Source organism: Melanotaenia boesemani, chromosome 18 (genome assembly GCF_017639745.1).
Source record: "Melanotaenia boesemani isolate fMelBoe1 chromosome 18, fMelBoe1.pri, whole genome shotgun sequence".
Taxonomy (NCBI): domain Eukaryota; kingdom Metazoa; phylum Chordata; class Actinopteri; order Atheriniformes; family Melanotaeniidae; genus Melanotaenia; species Melanotaenia boesemani.
The window spans coordinates 17,463,490-17,473,612 of NC_055699.1; the positions used below are offsets into that span (position 1 = coordinate 17,463,490).

The 10,123-nt window shown below is 38.5% G+C and overlaps 1 long non-coding RNA gene across 1 annotated transcript in view; it reads right to left on the bottom strand.

Moving 5' to 3' along the window:
- LOC121629037 overlaps window positions 1-9,883 on the bottom strand; it is a 59,946-nt gene extending 50,063 nt beyond the window's left edge. Inside the window, exon 1 of the long non-coding RNA XR_006008321.1 lies at window positions 9,481-9,883. This is a non-coding gene — a long non-coding RNA (uncharacterized LOC121629037). The remainder of the gene's footprint in view (window positions 1-9,480) is intronic.
- Between the last annotated feature and the right edge of the window lie 240 nt (window positions 9,884-10,123).

Consider the following 10,123-nt stretch of genomic DNA (forward strand, 5'->3'; position numbering starts at 1 on the left):
CTCTGTTATATTCAACACAGGAAAAATGTCTGGTTGTCCACTGAATACTCTCAAGGTTAATGTAATCTCGTTTGGACAAGTAAAAATAAACAGAGCGGCCATTAACACCTTCAATGTTCAATGAAATGATTAAGTAGTTTTAATCACCACTATACATTAAAATCATGTTAACTTTCTGGATAATTTTAAAACGTGCTGCCAACTCCATATGTGGTGCTTGGTGTCAGTATATTTCACGAGATACAGCTTCTCCTTTTTGGTAGCTTTGCTGCCATTTCCATTGGTTCTTGTGTACAATTAAAAAAACTCCTCCATCTGGTGGTTTGAGTAAGACTCTGCCTGCAGGTCACAAGGTAAATACAATACAGACGCTAACCCAACTTTGAACAAATATTATACGCAAATTTTTAGAAACCATTTTTAATTACTTCTCAAAATAGAAATATATACTTTCACTGCTGGAGCATTAATATAAAGAATTTTAAGACCATGTTGGGTAAACAGGCATCCAAACTGAGTTTTGAACCAAGAATTTAGGTTCATAATAAGAGAAATTTCCTTTCCTTTAAGAAAATCTTACTAATCTTACATGCTATATGCAGATTACTAAGGATGTGCTTTTAATGTCAAGTGTAATTCAGTCAGCCTTTGATGCCTTGTCACTCCAAAAGAAAAATCATCCAACAATAAATAAATAAAACAAACAAATAAGGAATCTTCGACAGGAATTAAAGCTTTGTGTTCTGAGCTGGCAGCATCATGTTGTTGGGTGGTGTTGTGTTTTTCTGCAGGCTGGCTGAGTCTCCACAAACTGGATGATATTGGCTGGATTAAATTTCAACATTTTCTGTCCTCATTTAGACGTAGAAGGCAATGAAGTGTGAGTTTAAAGAACCGACATAAAAACAAACACATTTATTCTCACCCACACACTTGCTTACATTCAGGCACAGGTGCTCATATCTCATCAAACATATCATTATCCACTTGACCAGTTAGAGAGATAATACTACCCTGCTGCTGCTGAGACTATAGATGAAGCAAACAATAGACGACCCTTTCTTCTTGCCATGTAACATGTCATTATGCTAATTATTTCATTTCTCTCACTCATTTTTGCTTCAGCGCTAGTATTTTCTCTATTTGGGCAACACATATGGGCCTTACAGCTGCAGTAGTTGCTGACAACCATTTTTTATCATCTGTAAAAGTTGGCCCAACTGGTCATAATGAGAAACATCTCTAATTACTTCCTCACAGATTCCACCAAAAGGATCAGGGTGTATATTCATACAGAAAGAGAAGCATGATTTAGTGTTTTAAGCCCTGTTTCCACCAGCAGGTCCAGGTTGGTACAAGATGGTTTGGTGCAGTTTGGGTTTGGTAAATCCTGATCTCATTTGCATTTCCACAGCCAACTGTACCTTTACCCAGTAGGCAGTGTAGCGTGGTGGTATAGCAGCGCAACACCTTCCTTGAATTATAATGAAGAATGCGACATACACAAAGGAAGAGAATGGCAAACATCCAGCTGTTTGCGTTCTTTCCTCTTGTTTTGTGACTTTAAACAAAGAAAAATAACCATATATTTAAACAAGGCGCTGTTGCCGCTATGTTCTTAGTGCCGAGTCGCACAAGAAGTGATGACTCGATCAGCCACTGTTTAGAGCCAGATTGGTAAGACTGGGACCCCAACAGAAGGGCCCCAAAAAAATGGGATGGTTTTGGTCAGATATTCTGGTACCTTTCCCAGTTTTTGCCTGTGGAAATGCAATAAAAATGTGTACCAACCCGTTTGGTACCAAATTGGACCCGTTAATGTAAATGTTAGTTAGTTATCAGCAGCAGAAATGAACAGACAGCAGTGAGGAAGTCCCGAAGACAATCCGATAAATAAAATGTCAAAGAACTCAATGCAAAACCATGTATCAGATGAAGCCACACACACACATATCTATGCATGCAACCCCTAACTATAGGGACACATTTCAAATCTGATTACAAGCCTCCATACAAATTTTAAAGGTCACAATCCTGCACGTGCACACTATAAAAATGAACACGCTTCCATACCAGTCGTATGTGCACAGACTGACTCTAGACAACATATTTGCCCAGGGAAATCAAGGCGATCAGCACTCCACCTACGGCTTCTCTTTGATGCTCAATTAACTCTGGCAGACGTGGCTAGCTGAGCCAATTATTAATTCGGATTTGCAAGCGCAGTGTGGCAGGAACAAACAAGATGCCATGATGCCATGGTTAGGCAACCACTAACACACACATCTTACAGTAGTGCACTAAACACATGGTAAATAACCTTTCTGCAAGTTTTCATTCTCACTGCACTCTCCTCAGTCCGACTTCAGCTTTATACTCCACTTCCTACATCTTTTTAACAGTTCACACCTTCTTGAGAATCACCTGCACTCACCTGCAACCTACAGCTCCCCCAAGCTTTTTGTCACATCACTTATTCCTTTTACCCTGCATTGCCTCTTTCATTTATTCGTTTCATCTATTTGCCTCTCTCTTTGTCTTATCATCCTAAAAAGTGAGGGGGATGGAGGGTGGATAATGGCGTGGAGGGAGGAGGAGGACGGCAGTGGGCTGACAGAGGGAGTCCCATCTGCAGCAAGCTCATTAGAAGATGGGAGGAGAGTCGGCAGCAGAGACACCAGTAGGCATCCACACAGCCCCCTCTCTGTATCTGTCTCTCTCTCCAGAGCACATATTGCTGCGTTGTTGGACTCATTCCGACACATTACTACCTCCTCCATCTCTCTCTGTCTTTTTGCTGCCGCGCTCCTCAAAGTCCCACTCTCGTTAATCACTACAAAATGCAGCACAAAGCAATTGAGTGGTTTTACTTTTTACCACCGACCAGTACTAAAGGCTATATATTTTTACTACGTGGCATCAGTGAAGATCGAGACATAAATTCAAAGCATTGTTAACGCTGGACAACTCCTTTTCATTTTCTTCTACACTGCAAAAAAAGTATGATACATTACTGATAGGAAGATTAAATGCTCAACAAAACCCAAGTGGGCAAAGTGCCTGAGCTTGACTCAGCTTTTTTGAAAATACCTAATAGATAACTGAGGGATAAATTAGGTTTAACACCTGTTTTACAAAGTTTGAAGAATTTCCAAGAGTTGGCGAACTCTGCTTTCCACTTTACTAGTCTTTATCAAACTCTTTAATACATTGTGGAGCCATATGAAAGTGGTCATTTGCAGGTTTAAATAGGGTAAATTGGGCCACTGCAAGGTCCAATGTACAGAAAATGTGCACTTCATTCACCTTTTAATGGCAAATAGATCCACATCTTCTGGCTTTTATAGGAAGATCAGCAGACGCTGAAGACACATCAGTGGGGTCAGGCAAGGATGAAAAGAGGGTTGGTGTTGTACCAGCAAAAAAAAGCTTGCAAAAGTTAATTGTGCAAATGCTGTTCCTTCCAAAGACATGAAAGGATTGGTGATGAGATGACATCCTTGGAGCTGTGAGGAGTTTTTTTTTTGCCCAACTCGAGGCCATTTCATGTAAAAAAGAAAAAAAGCCTTAGATACCCCTCATAATTGTACCACAAGGTGCACAGCTACCAGCAGTCTTAACAGGGACTAACTTGTCTAATGGGCTACAACTCAACCTGAATGATGGATAGCAACTTCAGTTTTATTAAAAGTCAATGCAAATCAATATTATCATGCAAGGAAATGTTCCCAAATCTGATTAACATAATAAGTAGACATTATGATCAAAATGTTACATCTTAATTTATTTAGTAGTTGTGACAGTCAATGACACGTTACTTATACAATATTGAGTAACAAGTTACCATGCTGTTATTTCTGGAAATGGATTACAGTCATTCTAACCCATCTCACTCCAACATCAGCCTGTTCTCTCTGCTGCCCTGAGGCGAACGATAGCGCAGCCTGAGGAGCAGGTCAGAGCTTCTGTTCCACTGTGAATAGACATCTGAACAGTGAAAAATAAATATTTCCCAGGTAAAACATATTATTTTTTTCTATTTTATGTTTTTGTTGATATTTTAGGTCATGTTATTGATATTTTTATTAGGCTCCTTTTTTATTTCTTCTCAATCTGTTTCAACTGCCACAGGTTTTGGTTGCTGATGTTTTCATGTTTTTGTTTTTATATATTATTCATTGCATTGTAATTTAGTTCTTCACTGCATCTCCAGAGTGGTGCTTCACAAAAAGAATCTTGAAACATGAAAATTTTAAATTTAGGATGTTTGTCAAACAAGATCTTTTTAAAATTAAATAGATATATAATGTGTAAAAAACTATCTTTATATTTAATTAGATAAATGTTATATTCATTGACATGCTGTGCTTGAAATTACTGAAAACCTTTTGACACTATAGACCAGAAACATATATTGAGAAAGTTGTCACTGTGCAGTTTACTCTATGTTAAGAACAACTTTTAGGAAAATAATGTGTGTGAATGAATAGTTCAGTTTCAGTTTTTAGAAAAATCATATGTGGAGAACCTCAGGGATGAGTGATTGGGTCAGACCTAATCATTTTCTTTCAGTCATATTTATAATGTTGCAAATTCTTGCAGATATACAAATTTGCACTGCCTGGCCAAACAAGTTGCCACCTAAATTTAGCTAAGAAAATAGGTACAAGCCTCTTGTTGGATAATTAGTGTGTGAGAGATTATCTTTCAGCTGGCAACAAGTTATTTAACCCTGTGCATTACCTTGTATGAGTAGCTTATTTCTATGCTGTGGTCATGGAAAAGATGTTGGTCTGTTTAAGGGTCAAAATTATTGGCATCAAGCAGAGAAAACATCTAAGGAGATGCAGAAACTCTTAAAATTGGGTTAAGAACCGTCAAACGCATTATTTGAGGAAGAAATGTCTTCGGAAAAAAATCCTGAATGATCGTAATCTGAAATCAGAACTCGGCTATTTTTAATATTAAAAGTAAGAGCATTTCCACACTTAAAATTTGAAGGGAACTGAAGGGACTGAACAGCTGTGTAGCCATAAGAAAACTACTAATCAGTGAGGCTAACTGGAGAAAAAGCTTCAACTTGCTAGGATGCATTAAGATTGGACTCTGGAACAATGAAAGGCCATGTGGTTCAACAAGTCCAGACTTAACCTGTTCCAGAGTGATGGGTGCATCAGGGTAAGAAGAGAGGAAGATGAAGTGATGCAGCCATCATATTTAGTGCTACTTACTGTACAAGCCTGTGGGGGCAGTCTATGATCTGGGGTTGCTGCAGTTGGTCAGGTCTAGGTTCAGCAACATTATGTGCCCAAAGAATGAGGTCAGCTGATACCTGAATATGCTGAACGAGCAGGTTATTCCATCAATGGCTTTTTTTCTTCTCTAATGGCATGGCCAATATTCCAAGATGACAATGCTGGGATTCATTAGGGTCAGATTGTGGTTCAGGGAGCGTGAGACATCATTTTCATTCATGGATTGGCCACCACAGAGTCCAGGCCTGAACCCATTTGAGAATCTTTGGGTTGTGCTGGAGAAGGTTTTCCGCAGCAGTTGGACTTTCCCTTCATCAACACGAGATTTTGGTGAAAAATGAATGCAACACTGGCTTGAAACCTTTTTTAAGTTTTTTGTTTTTTGTTTGTTTGTTTGTTTGTTTGTTTGCTTTGTTTTGTTTTGTTTTGTTTGGGGTTTTTTTGCAGGGAGTGTATTTAGCTTGATCTAAAAAAAAAAAAAAAAAAAAAAAAAAGAGAGAAGTTAAATTATGTTTGAATGTTGTTGAGAAAGAGCTTGAAGTCCTGAAAATGAAGCTTGATATGAAGAAATCCTTAAAATACTGACAAAACTTGTATGATTAATGTAATAATACTAATAAAAGTCAGAAACTGAGAGAATTTATAAAACAGCTTCTCAGAGTTGTGATTGATTATAAATTACCAGAGAAACAACATGTAGATTATGTTAAATGTAAAATTGCACAAGTCAGTAGTAATCCTAGAATTATAAAGAAACAGATTATCATAAAGCTTCAAATGTCATTAATAGTTTCTGTATCCTACCCTATTAGAATATGCTGTAGCTCTTCTTACTCTGTTTATGGCCATGTGATTGACAAGTTGATCAAATTTATTATTATGGCATGTGTTTTCTTTTTAAACATGTTGCTATAAATCTACATCTACAGATCCTACCATGTGGAACTGTGGAAATCAAACATTGGAATTACAATTAACTAAATAGTTTTATAACAAAAACAAGCATAAAGCTGATTATCATAAACACACTAATCCACTGTTCCTAAAGTCTTATGTTAATAAATATAATTTGGTTTATTATATAAAAAAAAAAAGTTTCATTAATCTTTAAAGCAATTTTACTGTAATACAAAAAAGTAAGTATAAATTAAGAGATTCTGAATTTTGTCTGCATGTTGTATGTTGTTGTTGTTGTTGTACAAATTACTTTGTTGCTATTCCACAATTATCTCGAAAAAGTTTGAGTGGACTCACCAAACTACTCAATGCTGCAGCATCACAGTCAGAGGTCAATACGGTCCTGCCGGGGTAAGCGGCTAATGTATTTCATTACACCTCTAAGTAATGATGATGCAGAATAGACAATTAGGCTACTTCATGACTGACCCACAGGGGCAAACTAAAACACAAAGAATAATATCCAGAACATGTTAAGGGCACAACACAACTCCCTTGAGGAGAAAAAGAGTGATATTACGTTTAATGATGCGGAACTTGTATGTGATGTTGAAGCATTTCTGCTCTAATGGTAGCATTGTAAAACTGTCGATTAAGAGGGCTCATAAGCATCCTGCACTAACATAAGCATCAAGTTATTAGATTGATAGGCACATTGTGGCTGCCAATTAGCACCAAGCCTATTCCCATGAATATGCAATCAATGAAGCCTGCAAGTGTCAGAGAGTCGCCTGAAGCCAACAGGCATCACATAAAGTGAGCCCTTGAAAGAAAACACGAACAAGGAACAGATTGATAATTATCCAGCTTTTTTTTAAAAAAAGAAAGCTTTAGTTTTCTTAAATTTAGCAATATATGCATTATGTATATATATATATATATATATATATATATATATATATATATATATATATATATATATATATATATTATATCTTTTCTGTCAAACCTCCACGAGGAACCATATTTGCTCTCAGGCTTCATGCTTCTTACAAAGAAATCTTTTTCAATTTTTTATCTCATTACAATATTTAACTGCAGAAACATTTGCGAATCAAATAATATGTAAAAATGTCTTGTTAAAACGAATGTAACATAAATGTTAAAATAATAAAAGTACATTTTGACACTGAAGAGGATACTATTTGGTCTTGTCTCATTAAATAAAAATGTCAAAAGTTAGGTTTTAGAGAAGAACAAAGGTCCTGGACCTGGCAACGAGTCACTGGCAGGTGTTCTCTCTTCTAATAGTGCAGGACCAGCTGCCCATCATGTCACATAAATTATAAAACCTTCTTCTGAAAAAGATCTTGGCTTTAAGATAGTTTAAGATAGATGAGATTATAAACTTGATTTTCATTACTGATATCAAACTCTATAGTGTGCAATGTCAAGGCCAAATACCCTAACATCCTACAAAATGTTACTATTTTCATGTGTTAAAAATTGTTGTCAATCAGTTGTTCTGACTGACAAAAGCTCACAAGTCACAATACAGTATGCAATATGTTACACCATCAATGAACACTAAACACAACTTTCCCTTTCTGATGATTAAAAATATCTATTCAGAATGGTTACAGCATTTTTAAATCCCTTCTGACTTTGCTTGCCACAAGGAGAGAAACAATAATTCAATGTCTTCTCCTCACATCAGCATTGCTCGCTGTGTAAGGTTGGGCCAACTCATCGCAGTAGCTTGTTGGACTGTCGTCAGCACTCCATCCTGTGGACGCCTGCCAGTATCCCCTCCGTCCAATCAATAGGCACTGGCGGCTAGCTTTCCACCCCTTTGCTCTCTCCCTCTCTCAGCTTCCACAGTATAAAGGTTGCTCTGTTCTGCCAGCACAGCATAGTGATTAGGCATTAGGCCTGTGCTGCTGTGTGAATTAGCTTAATCTGTGTCCGTGATGAAGGACGAGGCTTTTCATGCCCACTGGAGATGTTCACTGGACATAAAAGAAGCTAATCTTTAGGAAATTTTAGAGAGAAGATGGTGGGTGTGTGTGTGAGTAAAGTAGGGTGATTGCACAAGAATTGTTGCAACAGTTCCCACATTGATAGGTCCTTTGTAATACTCTTTATCCTTTCAACAAAGGAAAAAAAAATTACTGAAGTTCTTGAAGAGGGGTAAAAAGAGTGGTATGCTGTCATCTTTTCAAGTACTGGAAAAGTGGATAACATGCAAGTTGAAACAGATTGAGCAGCTGTTGTCAGTGAGAGAAAAAAAAATCTGCCCTCATATTCCTCCACCAGAGGTCAGTTTGAGGAGAATTACATGTGATTGCACAGCTGCTTACCTGGCAGAGAGGAGGAACCTGCCGTATCTGCAATTTTCAAGTTTTCTGGTGTCAAAGCAACGTGAGCCAAAAGACAAACAGGTCTGGTGTGGTACACAGTAGAGCATGCACTTCAGCAACATAGTTTGTACATCACTTGTACATCACTGCCCCAGCTGTCCATCATCCACCTGCCCGGGTGCTGACATGCAGCAGACTGAACATGTACCCACAGCACACCTAACAGCAGCCAAGCTCCCCCCTCCCCTCCTTCACATCATCTTCTGGATATATTGTGTGCCCTTGACGAACTGCCACCGCTCAACTCCCCCTTCTGGAAGTGTCTACTGATCAAAGCACAAGTACGGCTGTGGGAACGGAACACTTTTGTCCACCTCCTGATGGACTTAGACTTACAGACAAATTACCTTTCAGTGAAACCTTGTGGACAGCAAATGAGAACTACATGGAAAATATTTAACTGTAACACCCCGTGTGCAGCATTATGCACATCAAAATCATATTTTATGTCAGAATATAATCTAAACAATGTAACAACTCTAGCAACTTTTAATTTTGAATGAGATTGTTTGACAACTTCAGTTATCTGACAAAGAGGTGCAAGCATACACTAAACCTTCTGTTTAGAAGGTGTCTTTTTCACCTTTGGAGCACTTTTACGCACAACCAAGGGTTGATTTAGGTCAGCTGTCATCTGGAGCCAAATATCCAGTTTCGCCTACTGAAAAATCTGAGCAAATTCAACATTTCTTTAACAATCTTTTTACCAAAGAGGAGTGCATTACATTCTAACTAGCAGTTTCTCAAAAGCATCCTTCATGGATAATCTAAAAGTCTTGCTTAGATTTCCTGCACATCTCCAAGCTGCAAAACGGGCTGACAGTACAGGCGTTTGAGAAACTGACACCTTCTTTCCCTCTGCCCGATAATATTAAGACTACAGCTGGGAGAACAAGGCAATGGCTTACCGAAACGAGATCCTGGCCACTGTCGGGCTTCTCCTTGTTTCTCTTCCTTCCGCCCCTTTCTCAAGTCAATCCGCAGTGGGCTCAGGTCAGATCAAAACGGAGCGGTGCGCCTTCTTGCTGCGTCCTGTGTCCAGAGTTGCTGCGGACTGAACGACCATTTGTCAGGATGCTGTAGCTGGAGATGCTGCGAGGCTTAAGCATCCAAGAAAAGGAGGAAAATTATGTTGAGGACGCGGGTAAGAAAGAAGAGAACAGGCGCGTGGTACGAAAGCGAGAAATTAAGAAAGAAAAAAAGAAAGAAAGAAAGAAAGAAGGGCAGCGAAGCACTGCAGCGACACGGAGGCACCGGAGAGGAGGCAGACAGCAGCCCTCTGTCTCGCTCTCGCCCTCACTCGCGCACATGTATGCGCACGCGTGGCATTGATTTGATAGGAGAACATGGAGCGACATCTTCAGGTGGTAAGTGATAAAATTTAGGTTGGTAGTAGACTCTAAAATACAATGTTCCATCTTTAAGATGTGTGTTGTGATTATACTACCATTTAAACTTCACGAGAGACAATGGCACAGGAAAAATCAAAAGTTTCCAAATCCACTTTCGTAATGATAGATGTGTCATTTTAAGTGTTGAGTCATCAATTTT